This window comes from Pipistrellus kuhlii, unplaced genomic scaffold (assembly GCF_014108245.1).
Source record: "Pipistrellus kuhlii isolate mPipKuh1 unplaced genomic scaffold, mPipKuh1.p scaffold_m20_p_18, whole genome shotgun sequence".
In the NCBI taxonomy this organism is placed as follows: domain Eukaryota; kingdom Metazoa; phylum Chordata; class Mammalia; order Chiroptera; family Vespertilionidae; genus Pipistrellus; species Pipistrellus kuhlii.
Genome location: NW_023425493.1, coordinates 7,198,938 through 7,213,481, shown reverse-complemented (window position 1 = coordinate 7,213,481; position 14,544 = coordinate 7,198,938). Strand labels below are relative to the sequence as shown.

Here is a 14,544-nt window from a genome sequence, read left to right as displayed (position 1 = left end):
TCTGACCTTGAGAAGCTGCAGGCAGAGGAAAGAGCATGCGTGGAGGCTCAGTGTGGGGAGAAAGAGCCCTGTGCATTAGAAACACTGAGAGGAGCCAAGATAAAGGAGAGAGGAGAGGGAGGCAGGGAGTGACAGGCTATAGAGGCAGGTATGGGCAGGATCACAGAGGGCCTTGCAGGCTTGTGAAGAAGTTTGGATTTGTCCAGTAGGCAACAAGAACTCATGGATGGCACATTGATCAATTGAAAGGTGGCAAGATCAGAGTGTTTGTAGGAGAACCCTCTGGTTGTGATGTGGAGAATAGGTTGGAGGAGAGATTTCTTAAATGTGTAGGAGGGAGAAGTGATAGGATTTGGTGACTGAACTACTTGGATGGGAGGAGGGAGGAAGAGAACTCCAAGGTGACAACACTGAGATTTTTAGCTGGGCAAGCGGGGGACCGAGGTGATCTGGGGTTGATGAAGGAGCAGCAGGGTGCCTTCTGTTCCCTTCTGCTCCTGAGGCATTCGTGTGAGGACACAGGGGCCCAGACAATGATGCTGCATTGGCTCCACTATCATGTTGCTGTTACCTAACTCTGTGCCTTATCTTCTTGGAAGTGAAGATAAGGACAGCTTTCTCAAGTGCTGTGGTGAGGATTCGATGAGCTAATATATATGTGAAGCACTCACAGAGTGTCTGTGAAGAGTATGTAAGTGTCAACACCTTGTAGAGATGACAAGTGTGTGTCGTTATTGTGGTTATTATACACCCAGAAGGCGAAGTCCAGCAAGCAGTTAGATGTGTGCATCTGTCAGCAGCCAGAGGCTGCAGATTTCAACGGCAGCAGCAGATGCAAATGTCACTGAAGTCTTTGAGAGTGAAGTCGGAGGGCAAAGGGCCAGGAGAGAGCCCGAGGCGCCCCAATATCAGAGGGACAGGTGGAGCCTGCCAAGGGGACCCCGAGGGCATGGCAAAGACTCGGGAGTGCACAGATGTTATTTATTTTGGGACTTCTCGTTGTTGCCACACTTTCCTTGCAGAGTGGAGATGGCCCTGGCTGGAGTGTATGTATCCAGGAGACATCGGTGATTTCAGTAAACCAAGTCCTGAACGTCTATGGCCAGGAACATGTTTTCTGAGTTTATTAAGGGAGTAAACTAGTTTTGCAAAGCCTGAAATACAGCCTCCTATAAAAACAAGACTCCTTTGGGAACAAGGACCATCCCTCCACACTCATCACTTCTCTAAGTTTGACCTTGGCACACTGAGTGTGTCTTTTTCCTCCACTGGGCCAGCCTGCTTGCACACACATCTTCTTCCACTCCCCACCTGCACCATCGGTTCCTAAGGAGGTGAAAAAGGAGGGGCCAGTAATTGATTTATTTGTTGAGTCCTGTTTATGAGGAACTGTTGCCAAATGATACTTGAAGTAGGTTTTCAAAAAAAAAAGAAAAAAAGTGTTCACTAATAATGGCCATTGTCTTCTAATGATGGCGACATAGTTCTGCTCATCTAGTCCTCCCAACTCATCGGTGACAAATAACTCCTTATAACATAATTGATTATGATATAACCAGTTGGCAGTGATTCTTTACCTTTGTATAGCATCATAGTTTGCAGAATATTTTCTATAACATCATTAGGCAGTGTCTATCTGTGAGATTGTCATCATTATGCTCATTTTACAGATGAGAAAATCTGGACTTAGGGAAACAGGTTAACTTGGCAAAGCTTTTACACGGTAAGTCAAGAGCCAAGACTATCAGCTGACAGGAGGGTGGAGAAGAAGGGGGTAGGCAGGTGGCAAGGGAGTTCCCAGTGCTCCTTGGAAGGGGTGCACTGTCTGTAGAGGATTTAAAACAAGAAAACCAAATAAAGGCAGTATGCTTTTTATTATCACCATGAGCCAGCAATTCTAAATAATGTCCATAATAATGTTACAGAGGTCCCGAACAATCAAACAATGCAGGAGGAGAGTTTGGAGATTCACTTTATTCACCATGGTGGGCTTAGAGAAAACCAATTCAAATTCTAAGCAAGGCTACAAGCAGAACTTCCCTTTTTTATTAAAGAGCCAGCGCTATGTGCACTTAGTGGTTATCTTGCTGCTGGCCTTGAAAACAACATAATTCTATCCAATTAAAAAATTGAGAATATCTAGTCTCTGGCCTACAAGGTCAGACAGCTAAGTTTATCTTCCTCATTACTCAAGCAGGCTAAAGCAGACTAGAAAGCAAACATTTTTTTTAGAATAAGAGGCCATCTAAGAAAAACAGCAGAAAATTCCTAACAGCAGGTTTTGTGTGTGTGTGTGTGGTTTTTTGTTGTTGTTATTTTTGTGTGTGTGGTTTTTTTGTTTTGTTTTGTTTTTTACCAAATTGGGGTTTTCCTTCTCAATAAAACACTCCTCCCTGCTGGGCACTGAGAATCTAGCCTTTTCTCGCCTCTAATAGGGACATTCAGACAGCAAGTGAGCCTCATTCCCAGTCACCCAGAGCGTTCTCTCAGGACTTTGTAAAGTGGTTCGTGTTTCATGTCCCTGCCCTTGTTATAATAGAACACAAACCTTTCCTTTGGGGATGAGCCTTGCAGAATGATGCTTCCCGGGAGAAATAACTGCCATCTGGCCAAATGTCAAGAAGCACCTCGGCCTACTTATCAGAATTTCCCAAGAATGTTCTGGAAGAACAGCATCCATTCACTCCTTCAGCAAGTTGCACTGAGCATGACGGAAGCAGGAGCCATGGGTGCAGCTGGCTGGCAAGGAGAGGAAGGCACCTGCCCCATCAGGCTAGGGTTGTGGGCAACTTCTTTTGATGAAGAGCTGGAAGAACTTGAGCCTGAGACCTGGACCTCCTGGGAGCATACAGCTCACTTCCCTCTGGGCTTTAACTGGAAACGAATGTCCAGAATTCTCCCATCCTGACTGAGACGGCAGCTCCAAAGCCACAAAGGCGAACAGTCTTGGAGAGTCGTAGAGGCTACCAGCCCCAGACCCGAGTTCCCGGGAACCCAGAGCTCCCGATAGAAACTGGGACATCTCAGGCAAATCAGGAGGGCTGGTCATCCCTTCTTCTAGGGCTGAGATTTCTTTTTCTTAAATATATTTTTATTGATTTCAGACAGGAAGGGAAAGGGAGAGAAACATAGAAACATCAATGATGAAAGAGAATCGTTGATTGGCTGCCTCCTGAACACTCCCTACTGGGGATCAAGCCCACAACCCAGGCAGTGCCATTGACCGGAATGGAACCCGGGACCCTTCAGTCTGGAGCCAGACCCGGGGCGGGCAGGCTCCCAGGAGCTCCGGGAGGACCCTTGGGTGGGGTTTCTCAATAGCAGCCCTTTGGACTGTAGGCAGGGTAACTGGGGAGGAGGAGCGCCTTGGGCTGACCCATGCACTGTAGCGAGCTTAATAGCTTCTCTGGCCTCTACCTACTAGCTGCCAATAGCCCACCCTGTCGTGACACTCGCAGATGTCTCCAGATATTTTCAAATGCCCCCTGGGAGGGAAAGCAACATTTGCCCCTTCTGAGAGCTGCTGCCCTAGATAAATGTCATTTGCTACCTTCCCTAAGAGTTCGGGACTGTTGGGCACAAATCAAGGGGAGTAGAGGGGTGTCCTGGCTTCAGGCTGGGCCCAACCACCCCATTTGTCCACATGGTAGCCTAATGGCTACTCCACACATCACCCGCTCGAGAAGAAGCAGAGTTAGCCTGGTCACTGGTGCCCCTGGTAACAGTGCCACCTGGGCAGTTGCCCCTAAACAAGCTCTTCCCACTGGGCATTTCAAGCATCACCTCCTGTCCTATGAGATGCTCTGTGGGGGAAATAAAAGGAAGCGGAAAGAACAATAAATACATGTCGATTCACTAAGTGCATTGGAGCTTGAAGGCTCTGAGAAACCTTGCAAGAAAGACACCTGTTTAAATGTTACAACCCAGACGTATGCTGCAGTCAACCTGTCCATTAAGATGAAAACGCAAGGGCTCCAGCTCTGGACTGCGGGTTATCTGGAAACTCTGGCGCCCTCCCTGGAGTTTCTGAGCATGCCCAGAGGGCTTGCAATCCTGTAGTCACTTCTGGCTCTGAGGTCAGCCTCCAGCTGAATTGTCAAACTCATTCATATTGTCCCTCTTCCCACTTCCCCATCATTTCTTCTCTGTGCGGATCAAGATGTGGGTTTCAGTTGTCTTTGCATGATTTCCCCTTCCCCTCAACACCTGCTCCAGCATTGCGGAGGCTCATAGCAGAGGGAGTCTTTCTGTGATTTTAGCCCCTTTTCCTTAGAAACCTCATGATCTCACTACTTCATGATTCGTCTAGCCTCCTCTTCTTCCAACTGCCTTCTCCTCGCTTTATTGTACAAAATAACTTCGCTTTCCCTTCCTTATTTGATCTCTTGGACCTACGTTTGCACTTCCAAAGCCTTGTTAACAGGTGACTACATAATTTATCATTCAGACAATGACACTTCTGAGAGTGAAAGGGGACCTAATAATATTTCGGGGGAACAACAGGCAGACACCAGGAAAGTCCCCAGAAAACCAGGGCGCATGATCGCCATACATCTCTGCTACAACAAAGACTCTCTACAACGGGATGCGCCCTTTGTCAACCTAGAAAATGTGGCAGAGGCTTGTAAATCGTCCTTTTTCCTTCCCACTTTCTCCCTTGGCCATCCCTATAAGAAGATGGAGCTAGGGGTGTGCTTATTGGTAGTGGGCTTCCATCAGCTCTGTAAGTGAAAGGTGGTTTTTTTTCTTTTCTCCATTACTCTTCATTTGTTTATTATTTCCCAAACTTATTTGGTCATAGATATCATTTACTCTCTCCATCCCAATATCCATTAACATCTCCCATAACTAGAAGAACACACTTTGGGGAACTCTGAGTCCAGAAGGAGCGAGGATTGTCTGTCTCTGTTGCCACTGAAATCGCCATGGGTGATGACAGGATTAGGACTAGCTTCGATGAATGAGGGAGAAATCAGAGAGTGACAGAGAGTGGTACAAGCAAGAGCACAATCCACAAAGGACCTGGGGGCTCTGCACTAATGTTCCACAGACAATGCTGTGGGAAACACTACCTTGGATCACTGATTTCTAAACTCTGGAGCTGATTTGCTGCACAGATCTCATCTCTTATGCTCCCCCACCTCCAGGCACACTGACCTCCTTGCTGTTCTTGGACCATGTAAGGCTCACACCACCTCAGGGCCTTTGCACCTGCTGTTCCTTCTACCTGAATGTTCTTACCCATTGATCTCCAGGTCTCACTCTCTCACTTCCTTCCCTGACCATGACCTTCCCTGACCATTTAATAGCAACTCACTCCCACCTGGTAGGCCATACCTGCTAGGACTAGCTTTATTTTTTTGCCATAGCACATGCCACCATCTGACAGTCTATGTATTTGCTTGTTTATTTGACCATTGCCTGTCTTCCCCTCCTAGACAGGAAGCTCCAAGAGGACAAAGATTTGTCTGTTGGGTTCACTATTATAGTCCCATAGTCTAGGTCATGGTGGTATTTAATAAAGGATTTAAATGAAGGGAAGAAGGAGTGGATCAATTGCAAAGTTTAGACATCTTCCCAAGTTCCCCTGGGAGCTGTGCCTGTTCAGTGGTGATAGGTGGCCCACTTCCACCAGGTACTCCTTCCCCAGATGGGAGCTCATTCTTTTTTGGAGCTCATCAAGTCTCACTCCCTCAGTAAAGCAGCCCCCCACCCTTGGTAGATTGTCTAGACACCCAGGAGTGTCAGCCATTCACGTCTCCACAGTCATGAGCATGCTCATAATGAACCCCTACAGAGTGCTAATTCCCTACAGGGCAGAACAGGAGAGGCAAAAATCCAGAAGCTGGGCCCTGAATAGTATGAACTCCCTCCACAGCCCTAACCTCAAGAGAGACAAGAACTAGAAAGGATTCCCGTGTTGGCACATCTGTCTCAGGAACCTGGGACTATGGGTAGTTGGGAAGTACATGTCCCTTGTCTTTTATGTCACTCCTTTCCATTATAATTGTACTTTGTTTCCAATAAATAAGAAGAACACACATTTCCCTCCATCAGGATATGTTTTATGCATTTGCACACGCTTGCCCAGATGTGAGTGTGTGTGTGTGTGTGTGTGTATGCGCGCACACACACATCTAATGCAAAAGCTATATCAGGATCCAGTTAGGGCACAGATCTGGCTCCCCACACTGAAGCATCTCATTGGCTTCCCATCAGTTGAATACAATGGAGGCATATTCCACTTGGTCTGGAGACATCCTCCTGGAGCGATCAAAAGGAGGTATGTTGGCATAGACATCGAAGCCATCCTCTTTCCAGGGGGTCAGGTTGATCACGTTGGAATATATGGCATCAGCATGGCAGGAAACCTCCTTTAGAGATAGGACCCTGTTAGAGTCAGATGGCTGGGCACAAAAGACTTCCAGTGCCAAGACTTAACTACTGGGCTCCCTATGGGACATGAAGGGGAACACTGGGTTCTTGCTGAACAAGCCCTAGATCCTGCTCAGTTTTCAAAAAGATTCCTTTTAGAGCTGTTCTTTGCCTCACCCCCACCTCCATATGAGACCCATTTAGAAAACAGCATGAAATTATGGTGGAGATGACTGGAGCCCGTCTAGATATGCTCAACTATTTTCTTACCGAAGATTTGTGGAGAAAGTTGGTCTGATGCCTCAGTTGTTTCTTAAAAAGTCCTAGAAAAATTAATAAACTCAGAGTCAGCCTGAGCTGGAGCAGTAACTACCTTTACTTGATCGATTGCTGGACTTAGGGTAGAACTTTGAAATTAAAAATCCACTCTGTTCAACCCATTGTGCCTCTGAGACTGAGCTAAATGCCCAGGAAGAGAAAGAGGGAGTATTGGTACACTTAATGTTGGTTATTATTTAGATTATTTGGCATCAATATTTCTTTTAGTTGATGCATATAAAAATAAATATATCTGCAGATTGATTATATATGGCTTTCATATATAAGGAATTTGTAATGTAAACAAATCTTATTGCTACGTGCAGAATCCATGGCAACTCCAGAGAACAGACCCCAGAACTTACCCACCCTCTCTCTTTCCCAAAGCTGCCCCACAGGAAAGACACCCCTATCTCCAGCCCCAGTTTCCCCCCTTTCTACATTTCCAATTCCTGGGCCAACTCGTTGGACTCACTCTCATGCCTCCATTTCTTCAGAGCCAGGTACAAGAGGCCCACTAGGAGCAAGAGGAGGACCACAACACCAATGGAGCAGGAAACAGCTGTGGCTGTGGTAGGGACGCTGAGGAAAGCAAATAAGAGAAAGGAGGACACTCCAGCTGCCCTGTCTAGCTTTGGTGGTGACCATCCACAAAATTGCCCGGGGGCCTCCCCTCTCCTGTAGGAGCTCTCCCACCTCTGGGCTTCCATCTGCTGCCTCTATTTTGAGACTGTTTTCTCTGCCCCAGTCTCCCTGGCCATGGTCCCTTCACAACTTTCTCCAAAATCCTCAATACTCCTCCGTAGGGCCAGCCCTTCCCTCACCCACCTGCTATGTTCTTTAGTTGTAGGCTCTGGTCTCGGGGTGGTGATGTCCTCTGAAAAAAAAGGACAGAGAGAAAAAGAGAAGGAGATTTGAGAGTAATTTATACACACAGGTTCTATACTGAATGTTTGTGTCCTGCCAAAATCCATATTTTAAAACCCGCTTCCTAATCTGATGGTTTTAGGATGTGGGGGCCTTTTGGAGATGATTAGATGATGAGGGTGTGGCTCTCACAAATGGATTAGTGCCCTTATAAAAGTGTCCCTGGAGAGTCCCCTCACGCCTCCTACCCATGAGGACACAGTGCAAGATAGCTGTCTGTGAACTGGAAGCGGGCTCTCACCAGACTCTGATGTGCCAGTACCTTAACCTTGAACTTACCAGCATCCAGGACTATGAGAAATAAATTTCTGTTGTTTATAAGTCGCCCAGTCTACAGTAATTTGTTACAGCAACTGGAACTAAGATAACACATATGCAAATGAGCTCTACAGGATCTACATGGATCTTTATTGGGGGACTTAATATATGCAGGGCACATTATTTCATTTAAATGTCAATGAGCTAGGAACAATGATTATTCCCATCTTATAATAAAGAAACAAGCTCAGGGTCATAGAGGTAGAAAGTGGCAGAGTTTGGATATGAACCCCCTTCTCTCTGACTAAAACTGTGTTTTTAAGCACATCCTGTGCTGCCTTGATGTGATCATTTTACTCTTGAGTTCTATTATTCTTACAAAGGGTTCAAGGTTTCCGTATATGACAGGATGTCCAGAAAAAAGAAACCAGGATGGTATAATTCTTTGATGCTCTGGGGAGGTCATGTGAGGGGTAGGAAGGGTCAGGACATCAGCCAATTGGCCTGGAACCAGGTAGAGATGGCAGGTGTGGTGGCAGAGGTGGGGTGTGGGGAAGGGAGGGTTATATTACTCATACTTTGAAAAAAACTTCTTCTTCTTCAAGAGATGGAGACCCCAAACTCATCCATCTCTTCCTGGATTTTTAGAGTTAGAAGGACTCTTAAAACATATCTAGCCAAACTACCTTGCTACGTTTACAGGTGAGGAAACTTAGGGTAAGCCACTTGCCCAGGTAAGTGCTGAATCCAGGACCTGAGTCCATGCTTTCAACTCCAACCCCAAAGCTCTCTTCCCTTGCACTCAGGCGTGGAGCTGCATGATTCAACTCCTCAGAGCAGGCAGCATGTCTGGAGACCTGCTACTCAGACACCCAAAAGCAAAGATTGCTGCCGCGGTGGGGTGAAGGGAGCCAAAGCAGGTTGACAGTTGTTCATGTAGAAAATAATACAATAGTTAATAAATAATAATACAAGAATAAACTGTTTTGAGTACTAACAACTGTAAACCTACTTTTGCCACCTGGGATCTCTAGGATAATCTACCAAGAAATAGCCTTCAGGGGTGGGAGCAGCAAGAATCAGAGCCTCCTGCAGCATCCAGGCCAAACGGCATTGTGTCAGGCAGCCAATGGCTCACTTCCTGCCACTTTCCTGCCCCCCTTCTGAGTAAGTTGGCTGACCTCATGACATTTCTCTCAGACAGCTCCTGCCCACCTTCTGGGTGAGAGGTAGGGAAGGACCTTGGAAACCAGATCATCCCAGTGCCCACAGCGCTGACACCCAAGATGAGGTATCAAGTCACGAGGCTTGATGTGTGGGAGAGTGGGGTGGGGTGGGGTGAGATGTCACATGTAAGTCTGGAGCAATGAGAGGGAAGCCTGGGGCACCAGCTGGGATTGACTGGGGTAGGGCACACCTGGTTACAGCAAGAAGGACAGACAGACAGAAAGACAAGGACACATCCTGGGAAGAGTCAGAGGGGGTGAGGGGAATAAGCGTGGAGGATGATGTCATGAAAGAACCTGAGATTTGGAATTCGGTGACTTCCTAACTGTGTGATTGTAGGACAGTCACTTAATCATTCTGAGTCTTGTTTTCTTCATCTGTGGGATGGACATAGCATGAATACCTACATCGCAGGGTTGTTTAAGACCTAAATGTTCAAACTATGGTTTAACAGTAAGTAATAGCCACTTTGCCCATTTCCAGCTGGTCTTACCCAAGTGGAGCAATGTGGGGTAGTCCAGGGAGGCATTGCTGCTTATGGAGACCTGGAACGTACCGTTATCCCAACTCATTTTGACAAGATCCCACTCAGGAGGTTCTCGTCCCCGGTTCTGAGGATCCTGGGGCAGGTGGTCCCCTTTCACTGGAAGCAGAATTTCTCAGGGGTGTTTTGCAGCACTTGGCAGATACAGGACCCCAGGAAGCTGGCACCCCTCTTTTCCTTCATCTCTGTTTCTTCACAGGAACCTGTTGGATGGAGACGATGTTAGCATCTCACCACTGGAGGGGAGGGCCACCAAAGGCATTGAGATAGCATCCTCGCTTAAGGAAAGCAGCTCACTTAATCATTCTGTCCAGCGAGGCCTTCCCCAAATCCAAAGTCAGCACCCCCGCCTTTCTGCCTCATCACCCTCTGATCTATTAGTATATGAATTTACCTCGATCATTTGTTCGTTTATTATTGTCAGTCTCTCTTCACAAGAATGTAAGTTCCACAAGAACAGTGCCTATCTGTTTAAGTCATCACTCTATCTCCAGGGCCTAGGACAGTGCCTCGTGCCATAAATAGGTTCAACATATGTGTGTTGGATGAATGAATGAATGAATGCCAAAGACTCCTTTACAGCACCCTGACAGGGGCCACTCAGCCTCTATCAGACTATGGCAAGCCTCCCCCACAGATTTCTAAATCCCTTAGTTGTGGGCAAATCTTTACCCTGAAAGGAGAAGTTGATTAGAAACAGCCCAAAGTCACTCTGAACCAACCGAATTTTATAATCATGTTGGAAAATTGGCTCAGGCAACACCAGTTTTGGAGAAAGGAGCTGTGCCTAACAAACACCTAGAACAATGGAGGCGCCTGGAGGGGGTGCCCTGCCTGGGGGTGTATGTGGGTGGCCTGGGACAGAGAGTGGGAAAGATACAGATCCGAGCCTTACATCCTGCCATGGCCTGCAGCCTCCGCTTCAGGTGGGAGGCGAGGAGAGAGGCGTGTTTGAGACCAAATGAAAGAGGATCTGGCACCCTTTGTCTCCCAAACCCCAACCTCACCCCCCAAATAGATCTGAGGGAGCAGGGGGAAATCCCCCCTTGATAAGAGCCCTGCTGGCATGGATGACTCACTCAGCCTGCCCAGACCCAGTTTCCCCATTGGTGAAGCGAGGAGAGAGTGAGAAGGAAAAGAAGGCACAATTACAAAAATCGTGCTAGTTCTTTCAGCAGATGCATCTCACTGCATCCTTCTAGTGTCCCCTTTGCACCGGTCACCTTACCCATCCATCGTACACTTCTCCTAATAATCCTACTATTCCTCAAGGAATACTAAGAACACTTTTGGGGACGATCAGGGTTAGGAATTGTTTGGGTTTTTTTAATTTTGGAAGGAGAAGGGGATATCACAATTTTTTTCAGTTTGGGGCTTCTAAAAGTTTTTGTTTTTATTAGGCAACAGTCCTATAGTTGAGAATGTAAACGGTACGAAATGAGAGAGGCTTTCCCACCCTTTACTCCATCCAGCTAGTTCCCTCCCTGAAAGCAATAGCTTTTCCAATTTATTTATGCCTCACGCCTACATGAGCAAACACAGACACACACAGACAGATGGACACACACCCAGCACTTGGGACATGCAGTTATCTCCCCTGAGTGAACATTGAAACCATTGGTAAGAGAAGAAGCATCGGGCACCTAAAAACGAAGGGAAGCTGCGTCATGAGTGAATGGAAGCTTAGGCCCTCTTTCTCCGGCCGCACAGACCCACGGCTATAATCAAGCAGGGCCATCAGGAGTGGAGGGGAGGGAGATGTTTCAGCAAGCTTCCTCCTCGCTTCCTTTCAAGTAAGTTTTCTCAACGTTTCTGGGACTTTAAATGTTTTTCTGCAAATTGTCATTTCTCAAAATAGAAACCCCGTGTTTATAAACCTCTTGAGGTGTAGCACAGAGCCACTGGCTGGCTGGAGGTTGCTTTAAAGAGCACCTTATGTTTTCAGTTTTCACAGCAGCCTCTTTGCAAGCCTCGAACAACTGCCTTCACACTCAGCCTCCGAAGGGAAGCAGAACGTCAGCCTCTTGGGCTCCTTCGGAAGAGGGCACCAGTGGCCAGGTGACGCTAACAACTGTCCACAGGTGACCTCATAGGAACGGACCCCGATTTTAGCAGAATTACTCACATATACCTCATTTGATTTGGAAAATGTAATACAATATATTAAGAAAGCACATTTTTGCCCTGACCGATTTGGCTCAGTGGTTAGTTATAGCATCGGCCTGCCACCGAGGGTCGAGGGTTCAATTTCCGGTCAGGGCAAATACTTGGGTTGCAGGTTTGATCCCAAGCCCGGTCAGGGCACATGCAGGAGGCAACCAATTGATATGTTGCTCTCACATCAAGGTCTCCCCCCACCTTTCCTTTCCACTCCCATACACATCTCCTAATTTCATTCACTGCTCAGAACTGGGGTCGTCTCCTGTGGCCTCCAGGAAGCAGTTGGAAGGATTGGGTGTACTTAGCCCCATTTGTAGATAAGGTGACTGAGAATTCCAAGGGAGTGGTCAGTGAATTGCCCAAGGTCAGAGCAAATAGCGTGAGGACACAGACCCAGGTCTCATGATTGCTTAGACCAGTGGTCGGCAAACTCATTAGTCAACAGAGCCAAATATCAACAGCACAACGATTGAAATTTCTTTTGAGAGCCAATTTAAAAAAAAAAAAATATTTTATTGATTTTGTACAGAGAGGAAGGGAGAGAGAGAGTTAGAAACATCAATGAGAGAGAGTCATCGATCAGCTGCCTCTTGCACACCCCCTACTGGGGATATGCCCGCAACCAAGGTACATGCCCTTGACCGGAATGGAACTCGGGACCTTTCAGTCCCCAAGCCGACGCTCTATACATTGAGCCAAACCGGTTTCGGCAAGAGCCAAATTTTTTAAACTTAAACTTCTTCTAACGCCACTTCTTCAAAATAGACTCGCCCAGGCCGTGGTATTTTGTGGAAGAGCCACACTCAAGGGGCCAAAGAGCGCATGTGGCTCGCGAGCCACAGTTTGCCAACCACTGGCTTAGACTTTCCTCCGTTTCCTATGCAGACTGTTTCCATGCACTCGGGCACTTTTTAGCAATAAGGGCCACACAAATGTTTGGAACAGCCAATGATGGTTGTTTAAAATGTCAGTAAATAAACTTACTGACAGGGAAAATCTTTACACCATGTTGTCAATCAGGAAGAGGCAGGTAACATCAGAAGGTCAGTGATCAGAGGCAATGAAATTGCCCCAAGGCAGCCTTGGCACAACTGAAGCTGCCTGTAAACCCAGAAGGAAGAAAATCACATGAGAGCGAAACTTCTTCCCATCCTAAATGTTCCCTTCTATATGCAGAGCACTCGTTCTTGCGTCTAACTAATCTCATACTTCGTCTTGCTGCTCTGACCTCTTTCTAGTAACCTCTGCTACTTTGAATGTAGGTCAGGAAAGCAGCTTTGCAGGGACCTGTCCGTTTGCCATGACTCTGCTGTGGTATGTGATGGGTGCGGGTGAGACTGTCTCCACTTTCCTGGGATTCTATTTTAAAGCACACTTCAGCCCGTGTCACCTGGATCTAGTGCACCCAGCGCCTGAGCCTCGTCATAGTCACTTTGTATGTAGCTCATTTAGAAACGCAATGCCTGTGCAGAGTAGATGTTCCATGGATATTCTAGGATGTGTCAAGTGAGAGGGACCGTGGCAAAGGAAGAGCCCACCAGAGCCCACTGCTTGGAGCAAAGACTCAGGGTTCTAGTCCCAGCTGCTCTTGCCCTCCACTCTCCGGTCTGCCCTGCTCCCTCACTGTGACAGTCGGCCCGTCTGCCCAAGAGATAAGGACTCTGGAGACAGATCAGGCCGGGGGGAGGGGGGGGGGAGTTAAAAAAATAAATAAAATAAAGTCAGTCGTAACTCAGTGCCTCTCAGTGCCGGGAATTCCTTTGTAGTAAGACATGCAGACCTCCCTCCAGACCTGGCAAGGAGATTGGGTCATCAAAACAGCAGCATCCTGCACTTCTGTTTGAAGTCAGAACAGACATTCTGCTTGAGGCAAAAACAGGCCAGGTTGTGTAAACTACCTGAGAAATAGCTCTGGAAGGCCAGGTCTTTGTCCTGAGGGGCCAATCTGGGAGTGACAGACCAACAGTGGGAGAGGTGGGGAAAAAGAGGTATAAGAGGAGGGACTGCCCCTCCATTGCGGCTCTTGCCTGGGTGTTTGCCGGCTGCTGCGTCAGCCAAGGTTTGAGCCCGGATTCGAATCTGTAATAAATTCTAGCATGCTTAATCAAATTGGCTCCGGTGGTTCATCTCTTGGGGACTCGCTTCGTAACACTCACCACCTGCTGGACATCCCAGCCAGTTTTCTTTGGACTTTTTGTACCATTTGTAGGAAGGACTTGTAGGATCATCCGGATGTTGGCATCCAACATCCAACCATGGTCCTCTGACGCCTTCTGCCCAGGCCCTTCTGTTCCTTTAGCGCTCCCCTTTCTTCCCCCAAGGCCCTTCTTTCTCCATCCCTCCCGAATCTTCATTTTCCTGCTGGGCACATCCCCGGGCAGCACTGCCAGCCCTGCTCCCTCAGGAGCCTTAGGTCCAAGCAGGGATGGCGCCTTGCCCTGAGGAAGGGCTGTTTGCCGTTGTCTCCCCTTATTCTGTGGACCGCTGGGTGGGCATGTGTGAGCCTCTCCTTTCCTGGAAGCTTCAGGGGGTGCAGGGCCCTTCCAGATGCTTTAGGACCAATCAGAGTGGCAGGTCAGCACAGCCTGTTTATTCAGCATTTATTGAATGCCTACTGTGTGCTCCCTGCCTTGAAGGGCTCTTGACCCAGTTAAACATGCACATGAACTTGCCTCAGCGGTTTCTGAAAGTGCCACGCTGCTCCCTGGGGTGATGGCATGTCCTTACAGCCGTGC

At 47.6% G+C, this 14,544-nt stretch overlaps 1 pseudogene; it reads right to left on the bottom strand.

Moving 5' to 3' along the window:
• Positions 1-6,127: 6,127 nt before the first annotated feature.
• LOC118721415 lies at positions 6,128-9,850 on the bottom strand (annotated as a pseudogene).
• Positions 9,851-14,544: the final 4,694 nt, after the last annotated feature.